The 25,056-nt window shown below is 41.3% G+C and overlaps 1 pseudogene; it reads right to left on the bottom strand.

The window, feature by feature from the left end:
• Positions 1–6,334: 6,334 nt before the first annotated feature.
• LOC132648646 (ribitol-5-phosphate xylosyltransferase 1-like) lies at positions 6,335–16,050 on the bottom strand (annotated as a pseudogene).
• Positions 16,051–25,056: the final 9,006 nt, after the last annotated feature.

Here is a 25,056-nt window from a genome sequence, read left to right as displayed (position 1 = left end):
CTGAAAGGAAGGCCACCAGTTGCCTGTCTCCACGTGAATCTCCGGTTGCCTTCCGGTACTGTGTGCTACTACAGAAGTGTCACAGTGTGCTGCTGTTCATGGGACCCGAGCAATCCAGGAGAAGTAAGAAACGCACCGGAGGCATCTCAAAATACTTCCCAGCCTGGAAGTAAAGACATCTATTTTATTCTCCGAAGAGGAGTAACTAATGGTAGATGTGCGTTGTAAACCCGGGACTCCTTGAAGCCTCACCCTCCTGAGGGCTGTACTAAACTGTTTATTCCAAAAATATATATATATATATTTATATATATTTTAAATAAACAAATATTTATATATAAATAAAAATATATTTTATATATTATATATATAAATATAGATATTCTTAAGCTATTTTTAAGATGTTTTCTTTGTATATATTAGGCTGAAATTTAATATGTCATGTTAATATTTATATTCTGTCACCTTAGCCCCACTATTGGTATATACTTAATATATTTAGTGTGAATATTGCCAACTACATGATAATCTATTTTTATACAGGAAACTTTAATTTTTTATTAGCAGTAAATCTTACATTTGTGTTGTTATTCAATAAAGTTTTTATTTAATAAAGTTTGGAGTTTTTTGAACATACTTTGCAAGATCCTGTGCCTGCTGTTCCTTGCATGGTGTAGTGAGGTTGTCCCAGAGAACTGGAAAGCAGATGTCTGAGACAAGATCCAACAGTGTAAGCTGGAACCTGTTCATACATCTGCATGCTGAGATTGCTCTCCTTCCAAACCTCTGACGTGAAGACAGGGCACTTTAGCCAAGACCTGTCCTCATCCTGGGAGAAGCTCAATATCGCAGCCAGGGCTGCCTTGAAAAACCAAACAGAACAACCAAAACAAAAAAAAAAAAATATGTGATATCAAGACTTCAAAAATTCAAAGTTTTAACATAGTAATCAATGGAGTTCTGATACCTAAAATTACTTCTCATCATGTTAAAACCACCTTTGTCCAGACCTCTGGACAAAGAAAAGAATGTTGATGTTTTTAACCCCAGATAATTTTTTTTAATCCCCAAGCTTTTATTATGACTTAAAAGTAGAAGGCTCCAGAAGTTCATCTTTTGTAACTTAAAAGAATTAATGTGAGCCTCACTGGGTTTGCAACTTGGATCTATCTACCTGTCACAGGTCAATTGAACTCCAATCAACAGACTAAGATTCCCCAACTCTTGCCTGTTCCTGATGGAATATGTGTGTGTGTGTGTGTTTGGGGGGTGCTCCAAATGTAAGAGTTTCCTTTAAGTTCCTTAACTTTAGCTTCTGTCCCTAGTCTGAATATGTCTCAGCAGATTTCCACTCATCTGACAGTCACCACCCAGGAACCAGAATCAGACAATAAAGCACTTCAAAAGTGATCTACAGCACCCAAGCCCCAGGCAGTCCTACAAAAGTGGAGAGCCTGGGCTTGCTAGGTGATGTGCTCCAGTCCAGCTGCTGTGATTGCTTCCAGTCTTTTACCTTGATCAGGAAACCAGATGCTTCTGATGAGTGCCCCATTTCCTGAATGAATCCCCTCCCAGGCTTTGATTAACATTCCAGCCTTCCTGGGCCCCTACAATGGCATCCTAATTTCAGTTGAGGCCCATTTACAAAATCATCTATGTCACCCCTTATCCTCAACAAAAGACTGAAAAGGTTCAGTCCAAAGGAAACTCTCTGGCAAGGAAGACAAATGGCTACTTGGAGTGCCTACCCAACAAACCAGGCTGGCTCATACTGACCTCCAGGCTCCCTTGTTTGAAAAAAAAAAAAAGGTACCTGTAAAACAACTAGATCAAGATCCATCAGCAGGTTGATCCATTAGCTGAAGCAGTTTTGCAACATGATAGAGCACTCACCATACTCTGTGCAGAACAAGGATGTGATTGTGTGGCTGTAAGAGAAAACGTTGTTCTATGCAAACCACTCAGCAATCATTAGAGATTCCTGTACTCTCAGGAAAACAAAAACAAAAACAAACAAACAAACAATCCCCTACACTGCAGACAGAAAAATGACCCAGAACAGGGGAAGCCCATGGTTGCCATTCTCATTTCTTTGATTTTCCGGGTGATAACTCTGTCTTCAGCTATTGCAGAACACCAGACACTTCTGTTTCTGCTGATCATCGCTGGCTTGTGCATCATAAATGTCTTAACTAGATACAGAAATTTTGGTCTGGGTGCCAGTATACTGATGTTTATTAAATCCCAATGTGAACAGGTGTTAGGCCCACGAGATCCCAATTACCAGAGAGACAGATCAAGGTAACTTGGAGATGGATTGCCTCAATCAGAAGAGGTTTATTCAGGCCAGTGAGTGATGGGGCTGCTTTGCAAGTCATCAGGGAACAGTCCCGAGAGACAAAGGCATGGGGTTTTTAAAGGAAAAAGCAAGGGAGGCGTGGGGGTTGCAAGCTTGGCAGTACAGGATTGGGTGAATGGGCTTATGGGTAGTTAACTTTAAATATCATTGGTTCGTTTTAGGCACCCACGTACAGTCAGGCCTGCCCCCGACATCTGGTGGATATCTGATCTTCAAGTTACACCCAGAATGTCCTGGATGGGGGAGCTTTGGCCCTCTGGACTGGTTGCCAGGCACCCTATCTCATACTGCAGGCCTGGACATTCTTCTGCAGCAGGGTGGGTCTTGTCCCCATTCACCCACTTCTCCTTTTGTCCGTGTCCTTCTGCTTTATGGAAGACTACCAGGAGAACTTAGTTTAATTAATATGGGGTATAGAATTCATAAAGAAACCTGTAAATCTAGCCTGTACCTTTCACAGATACTCACCACAGGGTCAAGAACTTGACTCAGGATACAACTTAAGTGGGGGATGGAAGTGATGGTGAACATTATGTTTAAAGTTGCTGTGCTTAAGAGAACTATAAAACAAAAAGTGTGTCTAGCCTGTAAGTCCTACTTGTCCAAGGACAGAGGAGGTCTCAGAATGCTAGGCGTTGTTCTTGTGATTGCCTGGTCTTGTTCATGGAGGATACAGACAGTGTGTGGTCACTCCTGTGGACAAGCTTGCTTGCTCTTGACTGCACCTAGATGGAGGTGTCTGAGGACATGAAGGCAGGAAGTCTGCCAGTGTTCCAGCCTCTAGGTGCACAAAGCCAGGATGGACACAGCCTTTGAGCCTTTATAAACACATGATTATTGTACCTTGGGACTGCATCTTGAGAGCACTCTCAGGCACAGTCTTCACACCGGGGGTATCTGGTGCTAGCATCTGAATGAAGTTTCTTCTTTGTTAAAATTTTAATAAATAGATAAAGAAATAAAAAAGCTTTGTTTTCTGAAAGTACGGAGATCTGTGTTTTTGGAAGTTGAATGAAGTATTTCCAAATGTACATTTTCAACACTGGTATCTTCAAATATAAGTCTCAGCCTTGTTTTAAGTGCTGTACCAAACTGTTTATTCGAAAAAGGGTACTCAACTTAAAGCTACTTTAACATTTTTGGTACAGATTAAACTGAAATTAATTTGTTACTCATTAAGAGTATTATTCCCCTTCACATCCTCACTGTGATTTAGTATTTAGCCTCAATAGTTCCAGTTTCATAATAATCAGTTTTACATGTAATAGTTTAACCTTTTCTGTTCATTGCATAATTTATAATGGTATTATGAAGTCTTTATTTTAAAAAGTCCAGAGATGTCCAGAACATACTTTATAAGATTATGCTCACACTGTTGCTTTTATGATCCATTCAAGATTTTCTGACACAACCTAGGGAGCAGATAGCTAGGGGATAACCCATCAGCATTCCTGTCATTCAAGCATCCTACATCAAGTTCTCATTACAGCACTTAAGGGCTTTGTTGCCTGAAGTTCTCCAATCTTCCACATTTCTTCTGCAACTCACTTCCAAAGTATTAAGAATCACATGGTCAGGGTATTGTAACAACAGCCCAACTCCCAGTACTGATTTTCCGTATTAGTTCCTTTTCTTGTTTACTATGAAAAAATATTTTGACAAAGCAAGGAGAGAGTTCATACTGTCATCCACAATTCAAGGGTATAGTTGATATATATAGGAAGACCTAGTTGGTAGCTGGAGCTCAAGCAGTTGGTCACATTGTCAACTGGGACCAGAATAAGTTCCTATGCAAAGAGGTTTAGTGCCTGCGTCCATTTTTTGACTAACCTGTAGCCCCCGTTCCATTTTTAATTGGATTATTTGCTTTTTTTGTTATCTAGTTTCTAGAGTTCTTTACATAGTTTGGATATTAGTCCTCCATCAGGTGTGGAGTTGGTAAAAATCTTTTTGCATTCTGTAGGGTGCTACTTTAATTGATAGTGTCCTTTGTATTACAGAAGTTTTACAGTTCCATGAGGTTCCATTTATCCTAGTGCCTGTGTGATTGGTGTTCTGTTCAGAAATTCATCTCCTGTGCCAGTAAGTACAGAGCTGTTGCCTGCTTTTTCTTCTATCTGGTTCAGTGTATCTGTTTTATGTTGACTGAACACAGCTGTATCTGTTGGTCTGGACAAGTTTTGAAAGGTATTTACTTGAATAATAGTACTATTGAACTTTTAGCATGATTTCAGCAGAACCTGTTCTAAAAGATTTCAGATCACCTTTTAAATTTCCTCAAGCTCCCCCAAAGCATCTATATTGCCTGTTTCCCTCCTTTTATCACAAATTCAATTCTGCAAAAAGGGATAGACTTGACACTCTTACACATAAACACTGAAAATCCCTTTTTTTCTTTTTTCATCCTGAGATCCAAGGTAATTGGCTGCTGGACTGATGGGACACACAGCAATCACCAGCTAAGATAGTGTCATCAAACCATCTTCTGTAAGACAGCAAGCAGCAGTAAGCTAACAGCTCCAGAAACATGACCTGGTGCCTCAGGTATTGCCAAGTTGACAACTGTTGGCTCCTAACCATCCATGTTTACACTATCCTGCCATCTTCCTAGGATGAACACTCACCGTCCTGAACTCTAGTCACAGCATGGAGTCTGTTCTAAAGGCTGTGGAGCCATTAGAAGGGGACTGGCTGGCAAAGCAGGTCCTGTGAGATTTTTACACACCTCTCTGTAGTCTGGCGTTCTTCTACCTGGTCAGCCATGATGCAAATAGTTGATGCCTGACAGTTCTGCTAGCCTGGATACATCCATTCATGCCTCCTTTCTGGCCTTGGTACCCTGCAGATGTCACAAACTATGAGCCAAAATAAACTTTTCCCACTTGTTCCTGCTGGCTGTCTTGTTACTATGTTAAGGACACAAATGCTTTTCATACTGAGAAGAGAGTATGACCAGTTAGTTGGCTTGAGCAAAATCCTCATGGAAACAAGTTTTTAATGTTTTTTTTTTTTTTCTGACTGCAATAACCAGTGTTTTAACATATAATGCTGTTTCCCTAAAGCTTGCAATTTCTAATATTGGTACATAAAATAGAACGTGTTATCAAGTGCAATGTTTTGGGACTACATATTTAGTGTACTAGCCACAACTTGCTAATTCACATACAAATCACCTCAGAGTTGATACAGTTTGTGAAAGCACGTAACACCCACTCAGGCACCTTTCAATTATATTAAAATAATTTCCATGTTGTATAGAAGAGCCATTAAGTTCATTGATGCTATCTAACCTTGCAGCCATTGTTCAGCATATATCCTGCTACTGACATGACCAGATGTCAGCCCTAGTAAATAGTACTCTATCAGTTAGTTCTTTATTTTATGTGTCATATGCACTTGTGTGCATGGAAGACAGAAGAACATGTCAGGACCTACTGAGCAATACTTACAGATGGCTGAGTGTGTGCCATGCATGCTGGGCACTGAACTCAGGCTATATGCAAGGATAGTGAGCACTTTCAAACACCGAGCCAGCACTCCAGCCCCTAAAGTGGGTTAAAGTCAGTGAACATGGTCAGTAAATGCTGGCTTCTTGATCTCGGTAGAACTGAACCTGTGTCACCTGTCTACCTATCCATCCACCCACCAATCTATCTATCCACCTAATTGATGTGTTTGTGTGTGCACGCTGGTGGGGTGGTTACATGACAGCCCATGAGACTCACTTCTCTCCTACCATGTGGTTTCTGGGGGACTGAACTTAGCTCATCAGCCTTGGCAGTAAGCACCCTTTAACCACTTAAGGATCTTGCCAGGTCAGCCTCAGTAAAATATCGCCATTTCTTTGATCTTGTATACAGCAGTAGCCAAAAAGGAGAACATTTGGTCCCTTCTGTGAAACTGAGTTGATGGAGCCACATTATCAAGTGCTGTACATATTCACACTTAAGAACACACACTTACAACTAGGTATGATTAACCTTTATTATTCATAAAAAATGAGCTTTCTAAAATATTAGTAAATTTCCACTTTAGTTCTGTTTTGAAGTGTTGGTACCAGTGAAGTAACATTTTTCTTCTTTGAATCTTTTCTTGTAAAGTTACAGTCTTCTCCTTTTCTAAAATGGCAGGAAGCTCCTTCCAGTCCTTGATGAAGATAAAGGGGGCACCCATGGCCTTGAGTAACTGCAGAGGAGTGCTGTGGTGACTGGACATGTTTCCACAGTGGCCAGCTGTCATCACATCTTCTACCACAGGAATGGAGCCAAACGAGCAGGCCTCATATATTCTGTAACACTCTGTGTTCTCTCCTACAGGACACAAAGTGAGGTCACTCTGAAGCAAAGCATCTTGGTAATTCTTAAGACTTTCATTTGTCTCCTGAGGCTGCCACCTAGGAAATTAAACAAACAACAAAGAAATCCCTGTAAGGTTTTACTTTCCTATGGCATCTTTTTTGAAGCAAATCTTTTAATGTCAGTTATCAAAAATGTGAACACATCATAGAGATGATAAATATGAGAGGCATTGAAAATGTTGGACCAAACACATTTCTTAAAACTTCTTTAAGGCTTGGGGGTGTGGGTATAGCCCAGCTGCTAGAACTCAGACCTAGTATTGATCATCATCTATCCATAAACTGGGTATATAATTCCCTAATTCTACAAGTTGGGAGGCATAGGAAGAATCAGGAGTTTAACATCATCCTGGGCTAAATACCGAGTTTGAGGCCAGCCTGTGCTATGTAAGACTGCCTAAAACAAGTTTTTTGTTTTGAACATTTGACAATAATCTGAACATTTTATTGCTGTATATTTAAAAATATCCGGTGATCAATCTTCGAATGGTTGTGTTCATTCACTCCGTAATTCCCGAGTGTTGAGTTCTCTCCTCTTACTCTGATGCAGCTGTGCTGTATCCAGTGGTGGGCATTAGGTCTTTGAGTTAAGTCAGGACATTTTCTAGAAAGTCTGAAGCCCTGTGAGGAAAAGCACAGAGGGGCTTCTGGAGTGACAGGGCTGCATTTTCGTATGGGTGATTACTGAATGTTTCACTGCCAAGGGCTCAGAATCAAGAGCTGTATGTGAACAGGCAGGCTAGTTTAGACGTGGGGAAGAGTAGAGAATAAACAAAGATGAAGGTCATGCTTGTGCTTGTTATGCCCAAGAACTGGTCGGGAGGCCAGCAAGGTGGAAATAGAGGAACTGAGGTGAGCAGTCAAAAACCACAAAGTCTGCTCACAGAAGACTCACCTGTAGTGTTCTGATGAGGGAACGACATAAGCAATAAACATTTTAACATTCAATCTGGCTGTGGTCTTGAGAATGGAATGAATATATAGGCCACATACATGCAGAAGCTGGGCCTGGCATTCTTTTCCATTTGTATTCTCTTAGTGAAATAAGCTCCAATCTCTAAAGGGAGACTGAAGAGGTGTCAAGAGGTTAGGACAGAATGGTCTAGAAGCAGCAGAAGCAGAGGGTACTACCTGACCTCTAACTCAGCTCAACCAGAACCATTTTATTAGTCCTTTTCCTCCAGTAAGACTTTCCTTTCTCATACAACCTCTCACTCACCAGCCCTTCAGCTGCTGTGTAAGCACCCCCCGTGCCTTATGTCCTTTGCTTTGGCTCCCCTCTCTAAATGGACCCTGCTGACTCCTGTGCCCTCTTCAGGCCTGTATATAATGTAGCCCTCCACCTGGTGCTCTCTTTCGCTCCTTGAAAACAAATGTTCTACCCTCCACCTCAGTCCTCTCTGTGGCCTTCTTGTCTTTAATTCTCTTCTTACAAGGCATTACCATCTCCTGACACACACTGTTTTACTTGTCTCCACCAACAAGTGGCATGAGGGCACTGTTTTTGTTTTGTTTTCACTGTTATTAAGAGTAAGATGGTTTCTGGCATTTGGCAGTTGTTTGGTAACTCAGAGTAAATGAATTTAATACAATTACATTAACAGTAATTGTATTAAATTCATTGTAATTAGTGATATCCATCTAGAAGGCAATTTCTGTCACAATTAAAAAATAAATTTCTAGATCTAGAAGCATATGTTTTAGGCATCCATTCCCTGGCCACTCAGCTTTATACTCCATGTGTTTATTTAATAGCAAAAGAAATTATTGCAAAATGACTTCCATTACTCCATCAATACTTGCTTCCTGAGTATAATGGGAAAGACTGGAGAAAAGCCAGTTTCCTAAGTTTTAGTTACTGTTGTACCTTCAGACAGGAGGCTGGAATAAGCAGTTACCATTGTTTCTCTGGAAACCTATTCGTACACAAGGTTACATTCGGATTGGAGAGCAACAGGAAGGAACCATGCAAACATTGAACTTACTGCTCTCTTGCAGAAACCCAACAAAGTTTATCACCTCCATCTTGTTTCAAAATGTTCATCAGTGCTTGTCTTGATGAGTTTTCATAGACAGTTCCTAAAAAATTACAGATGTAGGGCCTCTCATCATGCATCATCGACCTGTTTGCTTCAACCACGGGAAACTTTCTGTATCTATAAAAGCAAGTAATGAATTACTATATGGCAGGATGCCCCACAGCTTGGCTTGTTAAGCCATGTGTTAAGTTCAATGGTTTCTAAGCACATTGTACACCATAGACATAAACAGTCCTATTTGTCCACTGAAAAGAAAATATACTGTTATAATCATGAACTCTGAAAAGTTAATTTCAAAAAAATTCCAAAAATAAAACAATGAATAAAACCTGTGTTGGTATAACATTCTTTTGAAATGTATACACCTTACCCTTGTTTATTCAAATGCTGATATCTTCCCCCCCCCCATCTGTCTGGTTTCAATCCGGATATTGCCTTGTGATACTTATTTTAAGCATCCTGTCTCAACTGTGTGCAAACAGTCCAAAATAAAGAAATTAGACACAATGTTGAGCTGGGAGGAGCCAGAGGACAGGAAAGAGGGGAGGAGCCAGAGGGCAGTGGGAGGAGAGGAGAGCTAGGAGAGAGAGCTGGAGGAGAGATCTTGGAACTACATGGGGATGGACTGGATCAATATTTCACAAAAAGCATGTATAACGTGGGAAATCTAAATGTTAGGAAACCATGAGGGCTTGGAGGTTTAGGATGGAGTAGCTATTGCCCAGCACTGTGTTCTAGGTTAACTAAATAAACCCAGTCTCTGTGTCGTGATTTGGTTATACAGCTGTTTAGGACTAACAGCAGTTTACGAGAAGATATATCAATCACCGCTTACAACAAACCTGTTATTATACAGAGGAGGCTCATTCCATGGGCACTGGTTTGCATATAAATGTGTGCCTGTAGTCTATGCTGTACACAAGATTATTATGGCATTTTGGGTCAAATAACTTTTTGTTTGAAAGAGTGCCATAGACTGCACCATGTTTAATAACATTCCTGGGCTCTACCCCCTTGACACCAGTTGTTATAATTCCCCCTCTTCAGTTGAGACAACCAAAAGGTTTCCGGATGCTACCCAATATCTCCTCATCGGGAACAGGGTGAGGCTGGCAACACCAGAATTACTATGCTTCTGTCTTCTATTAGGTGAGTAGGTGATGTCATACAATGTGGATAAAGTATAAATATTTCTACAAATACAGACTCTTTTCAATAAATAGATTTTTCTGAAGGTTGGGTGTACTTACAAAGTTTTTGAAATTTTAAGGCTGGTCCCAGCCTAAACCTGTTCGCCTGGAATGTTTTCCATGTAGGGGTGGGAATACCTGTCCCTGGCATTTCTCTAGTGACATCTGTACAGCTAAAGCAGTCTGAATCTACAAATGGTGGTAACCAGTGACATAATAACGAATGTCGGATTTAATTCTATCAGTGAGATGATTCATTTCCTACACAAATATGTGAGTACCTACAGTGTATAAGCATTATTTTAAAATTTACTTTTTTTAAATTTATGTGTATATTAGTATATTTGTGTGCCTGCTTGTCTCCATGTGTAGCCAAGCGCCCACAGAGTTCAGAACAGGGATTCAGAGCCTTGGAACTGTAATCACACATGGCTATGAGACACAGCATGTGGGTGCTTAGAAATGAATCTGAGTTTCCTATATGAGCAGTAATTGTTCTTAACTGCTGAGTCACCTCTATAGCCCATTTCTACAGAACTATTTTAAATCAGGGAAGAAAACTCCTGACCTCAGAACGTTTATATACTACTGAGAGCCTATCTCTTACTATTAAAAATCTATCCACAGAAAGTTTAAATAATGTTTTCCATTTTTTTAAACTGGAGGATGATTATATATTGAGGACCCTAAATATCATTTAATTAACCTCTGCTTTTACACTTGAGATTAACATCAAGTCAGCCAATCACAAACCCAAGGGAAGTCTATACAGTATATAAAAATATTGCCACAACAGTATTTGTTTTCAGTAGAATTATGGCTCTGTCTTTGTTCATTCTCTGCTAAACATCTCTTCAGGACACTAATATGCTTAAAATTTTATCCTATATCTATTTTTAGAACAAACAAGTAGTCTTCAGTTCTCCTCAGAAGATGGTAAAATACAACAAAGCAGTTACTATTGCCACTGATGCTCGAGGGTACTCTTTTGGATGGTAGGAAAGATAGGCATGCCTCATCACCAGTGAGCTTACTGCCATTTAAAACACCATCTTCCCTGTTCTGTTCAGAACACCCAAGGGATGCCTTTCTTATTTTGTACTTACGTTGCTACACCTAAAGGCCACTGGAAAACATCTGCGCCATTAATCCAAGGGCTGTCGTATGTTATGAAAAGCAGGTCCACAAAGCCTCCATTTCTTTTGAGGAACTGCATTATCCAGTCATTGTCACAGTATTCATTTCCAAGCAAGACAACAGCCAGATGCTGCAGTTTCTGGGTTTGCATTAAATTCTGTGCATACAGTAACCACTGGGTGGCATGGGTGATCTTTGCTTTTTTTCTTCCATTTAACACAAGGACCACATTGTCCACGTCTATGGAGAAGTACCCTGGAACCACACCGGGGCCAGTGATGAAGCTGTCGAAAACAACACACCACAAGCAAGAGATAAACAAAACTGAACAAAGGAATTTCAATAATTTTATATAAAATCTAGAATAAGATTTAATTAATATTCTCTTGGAAGTGCAATTTGTATAATGCAAGTTCTTCTGAGCAAGTGGGACAGAATAATAGAAAGCTTTGGATGTAGAAATTCAGCTAGTATATGAGAGTGGACTCTCATTTCTTCACTGAAGGCAAGGCATTAAGATACAATGTAAAGGAAAGCATCAAGCTTCAGGAGATTCTTAACATAATTCAAAGGATTTGTGTGCATGTTTGCCAAGGTGTTCTTGTGACAGCCAGAGGACAACTTGGAGGAGTTGGTTCTCTCCTTCCACCATGCAGACCTTGGGGTTGAATTCAGGTTGTCTGAGTTAAGGGCAACCACTTTTACCCGGCAACTCATCTTCAGAACGGTTGTGTGGACAACCGTTCTGAAATTCTGGATGAGGATCAACGGAGAGTACTTGGGGAGGAAAATGAAGGAGAGAGAGGCAGCACCTGACAGAACATGGTCTGAGAAGAGAAGGATGGAATGCACAGAACATCTTGGAGTAGGGAGATCACCTCCCAGAGAGCTCAGGGTGAGGGAAGGCCCAAGAGAAGAAGGGGTAAAGATGCCTGAGCATCTAGTTAAGGGAGAGAATTATGGATGCCCTCACTCTCAGTGTGCTAGGAATAAGAATGTGCGCCCCACTCCCTGTCCATGTGGCGCTGGGAGCCAAGCCCAGATGTGCGCATGTTCAGTGAGAGTTCTACCAACTGAACTGTATTTCCAACCCTTAGCTACTACACTTAAAACACGAAAATTTCCTACTATACACTAACATTATAAAAATAAGGCTTGTGTATGAGTAGTATAATGTACAGAATGAGTGCTATGTTCTAATTATCTAAGGTTATTACTGATAATCCATTAACTGAAAATAATCATGTACAGAATTCTAATTTGCTCTTGTGGGTTACTTAGCATATGTGTAAGCATCAGAACTTACAATGTTCAATATATTTTTCTACTGTTTGCCTCAACTGAAAAATGTCTTCAGAGTAAGCACTTCCATATAGAGAGCCCAGAGAAATCATTTGAGTCTGAAACAACTGTGCAAACAGTGTAGTTTTGGAATTCTCTTAAGTTAGTAGCAGTGTAACTTCATTGAGACTACAACTTGCGATTCTATAAGACTTCATCAATTTTGGATACATTATCTACTACTTTTCATTGTTTAATAAGGTATTTTAAAAATCTGTCACAGAACTTGACTACAAAGTTCTCTAAGAGGAAATAACACGGTTTCTTCCATGATGACATAAAATCTTGCATACAAACCTCAGAAAGGCAAACTGGGCTTAGCCTTTCTTGGTGGTAGTTAATGATGTTTTGCTTTAATCCCTTTTCTATCACTGTGGTAATACCAAGTAATCATAAGCTTAGGGTGACAGGCATGACTGTGCCTTCAGTGAAGAAATGAGAGTCTCACATATTCCACTCTATATACTAGTTCAATTCCAGAAACGTCTCTGCAATGTTAGTCCACTGACATGTTCACTGCTCAACTACAAACACAGAAAGCAATTTATGCATGCAATAGACATTCACTTTTTTTTTGGACTGGCCATTGAACCCAAGGTGTTGCACATTCTATGACAGCCTTCCTACCACTAAGATCCACTTACTCTTTCAAGCAGTGAAATCTAACTAGTGTGAAGTTTAGGAGTATACACACAACCTACAATGAGATTAGAACAATGAGGCTAAATACCTGTTTACACTGCATGTATGATTCCTCTGAGAGAGTCAAGCAATGACAGGCCAGGGAGCTAGCTGAGTTGGTAAAGTGCTTGTGCCGTGAGCATGAGGACCTAAGGACAATTCTTGAACTAAGATAAAAGGCTGATGTCATGATGGAGAGGCAGATCCCTGGTGCTCACTGTCCAGACAGTCTAGCCTAATCACTAAGCTTCTACAAGAAACCTGTTCTCAAAACCAGCTGGTAGCTGCAGGCTGCCGAGGTGTGTATGTCGGCACACATGTGAACATAAGGTTGAAGGGAGAAGTGGTGGGTTGTACAGAGAAGGAACTGGAGGGGAGGGAATGCAGGTTGGACTGGATCATGTATTCATGATCTAACATGTATTCATGTCCTCATGTCCTCTTGTACTAACATTATATAAAATATTTAATTGAACACAAAAAGGGACAAGTCGGGTTCAGTGATATGCACCTGTAATCCCAGCACTGAGGAAGCAGAGGCAGGCAGATCGTTGTGAGTTTGAGGCCAGCCTGGTCTACAAAGCAAGTCCAGGGCAGCCAAGGCTACACAGAAAAACACTGTCTTGAAACAACAATAACAAAAACCAAGTAAACATGTAAAAACAACTAATATTTACTTCCGTTAAAAGCCAACTGGAAACAGTAGCTTCATGATAAAACTATGTTTTTTCTAATTAAAATCATCTTAATTCTATTTGAAACTTAAGAAATTATACAGTGATAAGTAAGTTAAATAAAAGTAAAACCCTTGAAAGTGTTGGCAATGCACTGGTTCTTTAGAATCTAAAAATCAAAACAGAAACAGTTTTGAATTTTGGAAAAAAAGGGAGCCTACATAGTTACGTAAATCATAGTAGATATGACATACAATGTTTTAATAAGTAAAAGTTGGACTCTGAGTATTTCCAGGTAACCTAGCTACAAAAGAAAAGAAAATCATGAAAGTAATGTTTACTTTCATCCTCTAAGGCATAGAACATTGTATTCATTTACCAGTCAAGTGTATGAAATGTAGGACATGAAGTTTTCCATATCATCAGCTAAAACCAAAACAGAAATAAGACTCCCCAGGATTTATTTACAGACTTTTAATTTCTTTCTTCTCTGCACTGGTTACTGAATCCGGGGCCTGGCACATGCCAGGCAACTCATCTGCCACTGAGGCAGGTCTCCAGCTTTCCCTCCAAAATTACCTTGAAATGTCTAATTTAATAAGAAAACATTTACTAAAGTGTAAGCAGGACCTATTTATTTATTTATTTATTTATTCATTCCCAGGATAGATTTCTGTATTCTTCCCAAGCTGAAGCATAAAGATATAAAATAGGTTTATAAAAGTATAAATATACTGTGCATACTATATGATAAAATATAGAGCATACTTATGAGAGTATATTCCCTCAGGTAGGTCCATGAGACGTCACGCGGCAGGCAAGGTCAGTGTTGTCTAACAGTACCTGTACTGTGTTCTTCCTACAATCAACTGTCCTTCCCTCCATTGCGCAGTCACGTCCGGGGATCAAGAGTGCCTTCGAAAACATGTTCCCACAGATACAAACCTGGTAGTCAAAGAACAAAACCAGAGACATCTGCTGTCTTAGCCTTTTTAGAATGTTAGGAAAATGTATGTTTTATTCTTTTCTCTTTTGACTCTGAGCTGCCACATTTCTCTCCATGGTCGGTTGCAGGCGGTGACCAAGACAATCCTCGGTCATGTGTGGCAGCTTACTGTATGCTTGTAGACTTCAGTGGCTGTAGTTGTAAAGATGACAGGACATTTTACTTATACTGAGGAACCCCAAATGTCACTGAACCCTGGCTACCCTTCATATTCTGAAGCAAAATGTATATTATGAACTAAATTACCATCATTATTAGAATTAATTTAGTATCGTGACTGGAGAGACTAAATGTCTTGTGTTGAAGCCACAAGTACACTAAAGCATTCAGTGTGTCAAGGGGATAGATATCACCTCCCCATTTGCTCAGAAGTCCTTGAAGGCATGATCCCCTCTGCAAGCTGACAGACACTTCATCCTGTCTCCTAAGGGCAACCACGATGCTTTGTTTTGTTACATGAGGTAACATTAATATGCAGGCCTACAACCTCTGAGAACCCATTGTCAGTTATTTTGAAAGATATTCTGTGGTCCATTTCCATTATGCCATGCTCTTAAAGCCACACTAACAACCAGTGTGAAAATGTGGGCCCTTGTATAAAACATCCAAATGTGTTAGGCTAAATAATGCCCTGCTTCTCCAGGTCATACCTTAATCTCTAGATCCTGTGACTATTGTCTTACACAGCAGAGTGTCTCAATGTGACCTAGCTGCTGACATGCAGAGCCTTCCAGAGACAGACTCCCGCCTTGAGGAAGGCAGAAGCTGTAAAGTTCTCAATCACTACACAGGCAGTTCGCTACAGCAGCCTCAGCAAACTGTGCTATGTGGGTAGAACACCTGGAAGGGAGGTGCCACTGTAACAAACAGTTATATGTGGAAGGGGCTTGGAAACTGGGAAATGGGGGGGCTGGAAGAACTCTGAAGAGTAACGTTTTTTATTTTTATTTTTGTAAGCAAAGTCTACTTTAGATTGCCTGAAACAGACTGCAGAATAATTCAGATGCTCACAGTTCATTTAGTGAGCAAGACTCAGAAGAGAGCAAGGAACACAGTAGAGAAAACCTACATTGCCTTAAGAACAGACTCCCTGAAACTGACTTGGTTAAAGGAAATACACAATCTAGCAAATTCCACACCAGGACAGGATACAGTTTACACTGTCTTCTCATGCTTTTCCTCTTACACTGACTTACCAGTGACTGCTTTGGCCCAGATTTGTACACTGTGTTCCTGTTTCTCTTTTGTGGGTTTGTTTAATATTTGCAGATGATCTTCTGGGCTCCTCCAAGGGGCTTGGGTCACTTCTCCAGCCCCACCCCCTGCAGCACACACAGCTTGTCTTCTAAGCTCCAGAAGGCTCCATTCCATTGCTGTTGCTCTTCTTGGTGGTCATCTTATGTTACTGCAACTGGGATGGACTTCCCCAATAGCCTCTCAAAGGCTCTCTGCATGGTCCCTTTAATCCTGGGCCTTCAACTGCTGCTGAGGCTGCACCTTCAGCAGTGGCCTCTCCTGGCTTCTCACAGAGCCAAGTCTCAGCTGATCTCCACACTCCTTCAGGCCTTCAAAACCAATACCACCTGGGTAACTCTTACACTACCAAGTTCTGTTGGCAACAGCCTTGGCCACCTCTGGAACACAGCACCTGTGTGTTGACCCCGAGAAAACACTTTCCAGAAGGCTTTACCTTAATGATGCTGGGCTCTTAATCACTGCTAGTTCCTCAGCTGAGGCTGACCAGCACTGATTGTCTCAGTCACACAAAAATTTCTCTTCAACAGTGCTGGTCTTTTGTTAATCACAGCTAATTCTTCAGCTCCAGCTGTTCAGACACCACAGATTCCTCACACAAATGGCCCAGCAGAGTCTTTGCTTTCCTCTGAACCTTGCCAAGCCAGGCCTCTATTGTCAGCACCGCTCTCAACATCCTTATCTTCCATGCTCCAGCAGCTGCCCACTAAGCTGTCAACACTGAATGGTTTTTTCATCCAAAGTTTTAAGTCCTTCTGCAATCCTCCCAAAACATCACGGTCAGCTCAGTCTCACAAAACACCCCACAATCCTGGTACCAACTTGTCTTAGTTAGGGCTGCTATTACTACAGTGACCAACAAGAAAGTCAGGGAGGAAAAGGTTTATTTGACTTACATATCACTGAAGGAAATCAGGACGGGAACTCAAGCAGAGTGGGGACCTGGAGGCAGGAGCTGATGCAGAGGCCATGGAGGGGTGTTGCTTACTGGCTTGCTCCTCAGGGCTTGCTCAGCCTGCTTTCTTATAGAACTAGGACCATCAGCCCAGGGATGGCACCATTCAGGATGGGCTGGGCCCTTCCTCATCAATCACTAATTAAGAATATGACCTACAGCTGTATCTTATGGATCAATTGAGGCTCCCTCTTTTGAGATGACGCTAGCTCATGTTAACAAAAGATTAGCCAGGACAGATACCAAGGGACTTTGGGGATCTTCCTGCCTCTGCCTTTCCATCCCTGGGATTACTGTGTCCTGGGACAGAACTGGGACCTTTGGACCTTGTTCTTCTTTGCAAGCACTTTACTGATCGAGCCTTTTCTCCAGCCTGGATCTTCTAATGTCTTTCATTAAACTCTTTATTTATATGCATATTGGATCTTTTTGTTTCATTTTTTATTTTTTTCATGTGAACTTAGTTATTTTCTTTTTTTTCTTTTATTTATTTATTTATTTGTTTTTTTTTTATCAGTTACATTTTATTAACTCTGTATCCCAGCCGTGTCCCGATCCCTCATTTCCTCCCAGTCCCTCCCTCCCTTCCTCATCTCCACCCTGCCCCTTTCCAAGTCCACTGATAGGGGGGACCTCCTCCCCATTCATCTGATCCTGTTTTATCAGGTATCTTCAGGACTGGCTGCAAAGCCCTCCTCTGTGGCCTAACAGGACTGCTCCTCCCTTCGGGGGTGGGGAGACCAAAGAGCCAGTCATTGAGTTCCTGTTAGAAATAGTCCCTGTTCCCCTCACTTTGGGAAACCAATTGGTTACTGAGCTACCACAGGCTACATCTGAGTGGAGGTTCTAGGTTATATCCATACATGGTCCTTGGTTGAATGTCAGTCTCAAAAAAGACCCTGTGCCCAGATATATTTGGTCCTTGTGGAGCTCCTATCCTTTCCCCATCAGACTAACTCCCCTTCTTTCTTATGATTCCCTGTACTCTGCCAAAGGTTTGGTCATGAGTCTTTGCTTTGAAAACACTGCTAGTTAGAGTCTTTCAGATGCACTCAGTAGACTCCTGTCATACGTTCAATGCACATCCCATCTGTCTTTCTAAATGAGGATTGATCATCTTACCCCATGTCCACTCAATTGATTATCTTTTTTAGGTGTATAGATTTCATTATGTTTATCATATCTTATAGGTCTATATAAGTGAGTATATCCCATTTTTGTCTTTCTCCTTCTGGGATATTTCACTCAGAATGATCTTTTCTAGATCCCACCATTTGCCTGCAAATTTCATGATTTCCTCCTTTTTGATTGCTGAGTAGTATTCCATTGTATAAAAATACCACAATTTCTGTACCCATTCCACCGTTGATGGACGTCTGGGTTGTTTCCAGGTTCTGGCTATTACAAATAGAGCTGCTATAAACATGGTTGAGCAAGTGTCCTGTTTGTGTACTTGAACAAACTTTGGGTATATACCTAGCAGTGGTATAGCTGGGTCTGGAGGAAGCACTATTCCTATTTGTCTTAGAAAGCGCCAGATAGCTTTCCAGAGTGGTTGTACCAGTTTACATTCCCACCAGCAGTGGAGGAGGGTTCCCCTTTCTCCACAACCTCTCCAGCATGTGTTATCGCTTGAGTTTTTCATCTTGGCCATTCTGATGGGTGTAAGGTGATATCTCAGGGTCGTTTTGATTTGCATTTCCCTGATGGCTAATGAGGATGAGCATTTCTTTAAGTGTTTTTCTGCCATTCGATATTCCTCTGTCGAGAATTCTCTGTTTAGCTCTGTTCCCCATTTTTTAAGTGGATTACTTGGATTGCTGCTTTTCAGCTTCTTTAGTTCTTTGTATATACTGGATATTAGTCCTCTGTCAGATAAAGGGTTAGTGAAGATTCTTTCCCAATCTGTAGGCAGTCGTTTTGTTTTGATGACGGTATCCTTTGCTTTACAGAAACTTTTCAGTTTCATGAGGTCCCATTTATTGATTGTTGCTCTTAGAGCCTGTGCTGTTGGTGTTCTGTTCAGGAAGTTGTCTCCTGTGCCAATGAGTTCTAGGCTGTTCCCCACTTTTTTTTTCCAATTGATTTAGGGTATCTGATTTTATGTTGAGGTCCTTCATCCACTTTGACTTTAGTTTTGTGCAGGGTGATAAATATGGATCTATTTTCATTTTTCTGCATGTAGACATCCAGTTGGTCCAGCACCCTTTGTTGAAGATGCTGTCTTTTTTCCATTGAATGGAATTGGCTTCTTTGTCGAATATCGAGTATTCATAGGTGTGTGGATTTATTTCTGGTTCTTCTATGCGGTTCCATTGATCCTCCTTTCTGTTTCTATGCCAATACCATGCAGTTTTTATTTCTTTTGCCCTGTAGTACAGCTTGAGATCAGGAATGGAGATACCTCCAGATGATCTGTTGTCGTACAGGATCGTTTTGGAGATTCTGGGTTTTTTGTTTCTCCATATGAAGCTGAGAATCTTTTTTTCAAGGTCTGTAAAGAATTGAGTTGGTATTTTGATGGGAATTGCATTGAATCTGTAGATTGCTTTTGGCAGGATGGCCAGTTTCACAATGTTAATCCTACCAATCCATGAGCACGGGAGATCTTTCCATCTTCTGATATCTTCTTCGATTTCTTTCTTCAGAGACTTGAAGTTTTTCTCAAACAGGTCTTTCACTTGCTTGGTTAGAGTCACACCAAGGTACTTAATGTTATTAGTGGCTATTGTGAAGGGTGTTGTTTCCCTAATTTCTTTCTCAGCCTTTTTGTCTTTGGTATATAGGAGGGCTTCTGATTTTTTTGAGTTGATTTTGTATCCTGCCACTTTGCTGAAGGTGTTTATCAGCTGAAGGAGTTCTCTGGTTGAATTTTTGGGGTCGCTCAAGTATACTATCATATCATCTGCAAATAGTGACACTTTGACCTCTTCCTTTCCGATTTGTATCCCCTTGATCTCCTTTAGTTGTCTTATTGCTCTGGCTAGGACTTCAAGTACTATGTTGAAGAGATATGGGGACAATGGACAGCCTTGTCTTGTCCCTGATTTCAGTGGGATTGATTTAAGTTTCTCTCCATTGAGTTTGATGTTAGCTATAGGCTTGCTATATATTGCCTTTACTATGTTTATGTATGTTCCTTGTATCCCTGATCTCTCCAAGACTTTAAACATGAATGGGTGTTGGACTTTGTCAAATGCTTTTTCGGCGTCCAAGGAGATGATCATGTGGTTTTTCTCCTTCAGTTTGTTTATGTAGTGGATTACATTGATGGATTTCCATATGTTGAACCAACCTTGCATGCCTGGGATGAAGCCTACTTGGTCATGGTGGATGATATCTTTGATATGTTCTTGGATTCGGTTTGCAAGTATTTTATTGAGTATTTTTGCGTCAATGTTCATAAGAGAGATAGGCCTGAAAGTCATAAGAATTACCAAGATGCTTTGCTTCAGAGTGACCTCACTTTGTGTCCTGTAGGAGTGAACACAGAGTGTTACAGAATATATGAGGCCTGCTCGTTTGGTTCCATTCTTATGGTAGAAGATGTGATGACAGCTGGCCACTGTGGAAACATGTCCAGTCACCACAGCGCTCCTCTGCAGTTACTCAAGGCCATGGGTGCCCCCTTTATCTTCATCAAGGACTGGAAGGAGCTTCCTGCCATTTTAGAAAAGGAGAAGACTAACTTTACAAGAAAAGATTCAAAGAAGAAAAATGTTACTTCACTGGTACCAACACTTCAAAACAGAACTAAAGTGGAAATTTACTAATATTTTAGAAAGCTCATTTTTTATGAATAATAAAGGTTAATCATACCTAACTGTAAGTGTGTGTTCATAAGTGTGAATATGTACAGCACTTGATAAGGCAGCTCCATCAACTCAGTTTCACGGAAGGGACCACATGTTCTCCTTTTTGGCTAATGCTGTATACAAGATCAAAGAAATGGTGATATTTTACTGAGGCTGACCTGGCAAGATACTCACACAGGCAGCCTGAGGGGGTCACAATCAAAGTCACATTTAAGTGGGATTCATTTAAATGGAACTGGAATTCTTCGTTTCATATTTTTTTAAGGTAATGTGAATACCCCATTTTTTAAAAAGATTTATTTATTTATCTATTATGCAGTATTCTGCCTGCATGTGTGCCAGCGGGCCAGAAGAGGGCACCAGATCTCACAAATGATGGTTGTGAGCCACCATGTGATTGCTGGGAATTGAACTCAGTAACTTTAGAAAAGCAGCCAGTGCTCTTAAACTCTGAGCCATCTCTCTAGCCTGGACCTGAGATTCCTATCACCCATGGTGCTGTTGGGGTTTATTCCGTATTTGTACCTGAGAAACGCTTTTAAGCACAAAACCCACATCCTGTGTCTGAGGTCTGTCTTCCCCTCCTTTTGCTCGCATCCCAGACTTGGGAAACCATCATTGTATTCTTCTCTTCCATGAACCAGAGATTTTCAGATTATATTATCTCACAGAGGTGAGATAATACAACATTTATCAGGTTTATTTCACTTGACATACCTTATCCATGTTCAGCCATAATTTTTCTTCATATGAAAATTCTTCCATTGTGTGCATGTCATGTATGATGAGTAATCTTGGGTTGTCAACTTGATCACATCTGGAATCAACTAAAACTCAAGCACCTGGGCACATCTGTCAGGAATTTTCTTTTCTTTTCTTTTTTTATTTTAGAACCTTCTTTTTCTTTTTCTTTTTTTTTTTAACTTTCTAAAAAGATTTTCGAAATTATACTATAATTACATTTCTCCCTTCCCTTTCCTCCCTCCACACCCTGGCATTTCCCCTCCCTACTGTGCTTCAGATCCATGGCCTCCTCTCATTTCATTAATTGTTATGGCATTGCAAATATGTATATCAGTATGCATATTCCCAAATATAACCTGCTAAGTCCATAAAACCTTGCTGGTGTGAGGAGCTTCCAGGAGGCTGTTCTGCACTGGGCATCTAATCGGTGTACCCTCCATGAAGCTGGCCCCGGTCAAACGGGATTTTCCTGGACTGGGTCATTTGAGAGGGATCCTTTGGGGTCAGATGACCCACCCTAAATTTGGGCCACACCTTCCAGTGGAAGCCTGCATAAAAGATCCTGGAAGAAGGGAGTCTTTGCCTTTTGTCCACTCACCCTCCCTTTCTCTGGCAAGTTCATCCATCTTGCTGCTGAGGCATTTCTTCACTGGCATTACAGCCTACTTCTTTGGGATTTCAACATATACTGAGGACCAGCTTAGACAGCCAGCTTTGTAGATTGAACAAACTACGGGGATCTTGAAGGTGGTAGGGATTAAACCGTGGCCTTTGTTTATGCAAGGCATACGCTCAGTAATTGCTGATCTACAACCTCCCTTCCTATATCCTGTATTTTATCATTCGGGGCTCTTTGTATCCAAGGCTGACTGTGAAATCCCCACGTTGCTTAAGATGACCTTGAACTTGTGGTTCTCCTGCCTCTGCTTCGAGAGCGCTAGGAGAAGAGGCGTGCCCCATCACATGCAGTTGTGTGTGGTCTGGGAAGCAAACCCAGGGTTCTTATTTGCTGGGCCAAGCGTTCCACCAAGTGAGCTCCACTCCACTCCAGCCCAGCTCTGCTGCCCCACAACTCAGCCCACACATGCTGACTTCTTTGAGCAAGCCTGCACACAGGCACACACACACATATGCACACACGTACACACGTGAACACAGACAAACACACACCAGAAGCTACAGAAAGAAAGAACACAAGGTTAAATGTCAAAAATGTCAAACTGTGTCCAGAACATGAAGTGGGGTTTGGAAAGGCGGCTGTGTTGGCCATTCTTGACTGAGAACTGGATTCCAGTTATCTGGTATTATGTAAAACCCCAAAATGAAAAGGCACACCTGTGAGGGATTCCTTGCTTAATTTTAATCCTCATCTTTGAACAGGGAAGCCGTGCCTCTAATCCAGGCCACACCTTCCGCTAGAAGCCTCTATAAAAGGCGCTGGAACTAGGGAGCTTTTGCTATTTGCCTGTTACTGCCTCGCTGAGAAGAAGTCCATTCCTTCACTGTCCTTGCAGTCTCCTTGTGTAGAATTCTGGCCTTTACTGAAGACCAGCTGAGACATCCACACTCATGGACTGAAAAACTACTGGACTTTTGGACCTTCCATTGATAGGCAGCCATCTCTGGACTAGCTGGACTTCAGCCTGTAAGTCATCTATCTAAACTCATCTATCTATCTGTCTGTCTGTCTATCTATCTATCTATCTATCTATCTATCTATCTATCTATCTATCTATCTATCTATCTATCTATCGTGTGTGTGTGTGTTCTGTTACTCTCTAGATCCCTGACTAAGCCTGCCAGCCTTGTAAACAAGGGGTGCCCAGTTGTCCACATGCTTTGGTTCTGCCCCTGCGGTTCTCTGCTCTGAGAAGCTCCTTTGGTTAAGAGAGGAAGGCAGGAAAGAGCTGAGAGGCGCGCTCTTCTCTGTGGTTTCTCTCTGCCCTCTTGTGGCGGTTGCCTGAATTTGCAGGGTGAGAGGCACAGCCATTCCACAGTGATCCACTAGGATAAAAGGCCGCTGTCTTCGCTCACCTTTCAGAGTTTATTGCAGTTCGGTCATTTATTTGTGTTGGGGGTGCGGCAACTGCTGGCTTGCCACAGCACATGTGGAGGTCGGAGAATAATTCGGGTGACTGGGTTCTGTCTTTTTATCTTGTGTGACTCAGGAATTGCCCTGAACTGGTCAGAGTTGCCAGTGAGCAGCTAACCGGGCTGAGCCATCTCATTGGTCCTCAGTTCTGTTTGGCAATGATCAAATCAAATATAATCTACAAAGCTTCGCCACTGATCAATCACATGTTATATGAGTTTTATGGAGATATGGTTATGTATCTAGATTTTTGGGAGTGAGAAAAGCAGCTACAAGCAGGTTTAAACTCATGGTTTGGCCTCCGTCTTTCAAGGTTTAAGGACATAGAAGCTTCTCAAACTATTTCTAAAAGCTTTTACAAGGGATAACTATCTTTTCATTTATTACATTTTTTTTCGAATTTTGTTTTGTACATTTTAGCAGTGATTTTTACTTAGTTCTCCGGTACACTGTTTCTCTGGGAAAAAAAAAAAAGAGAGAGAGAAATTGGCTTAGTACAAATCCTAGGTTTTATTTTTTTAAGATTTATTTTTAATGTGTATGAGTGTTTTACTTTCACATGTGTAAGAGCAGTGTGTGTGTGGGTTTCCTGCTTAGAGGCAGAAGAGAGTGTCAGCTCCCCTGGCACTGGAGTTACAGCTGATTGTAAGCTGCAAAGACAGGGCTAGGAATCAAAGTGTGGTCTTCTAGAAAGGCATCACTCTTTACCACGGAGCCATATCTGCTGAGTCATCCTAAAAAGATCTCTCCAGCCAAGCAGTGGTGCTGCCGCTTTTAATCCCAGCACTTGGGGGTTTTTACATTTATTTATTCATGATATGTGCTGAACTTCTGCTCCTCTGAGTTCTTACTGATCTTGGGTTTGCTTCAGCCAGCAGGAGTTCCAACAGGAATTCCAGGAATGAAAACAAGCTTTAAGACCCTAGACCTGGGGATAGTGGGCAGGGCCTCCATTCACCAATGAATGTTGCCCTGGTGCATAAAACCACATCATAACCAGCTTGTGGAAACTGGCCTTCCAGAGCCTTGGTGACAGTGGAGGGAGGCACACAGTAGTCTTGCTTCTAACATGTGTTGACTGCTGTCTTTGGCTGAAAGTCTCTGACACTCATTGTGATTTCCACAATTTCAGGTTCTACAGAGGCTCCTTGTGCCCTAGAGGGATCCTTCTCCCTCAGTAGGGAAAAACAAAAGGCAGAGTCGGAACTCCACTGACCTTTCTATAGCGGGACTGAGGAAATGCCACCTGAAAGACAAGATTAGAGAAGATCAGCTATGTGAGAAGTGTCCTTTGACACTGCCACCTCCTTCTGTCTTGGTGGCCTAACTGACCCCAGCGCCAAAAGAAACCTGTGCTCTTCCCCTGCGGATTCTGACCTTGAACCACCATGTCTGGTGTGGATAAGACATCT

The sequence above is a fragment of the Meriones unguiculatus genome, chromosome 17, assembly GCF_030254825.1.
Source record: "Meriones unguiculatus strain TT.TT164.6M chromosome 17, Bangor_MerUng_6.1, whole genome shotgun sequence".
Taxonomy (NCBI): Eukaryota; Metazoa; Chordata; class Mammalia; order Rodentia; family Muridae; genus Meriones; species Meriones unguiculatus.
The sequence above is the reverse complement of the archived record's forward strand: the minus strand, read 5'-3'. Positions and strand labels throughout refer to the sequence as shown.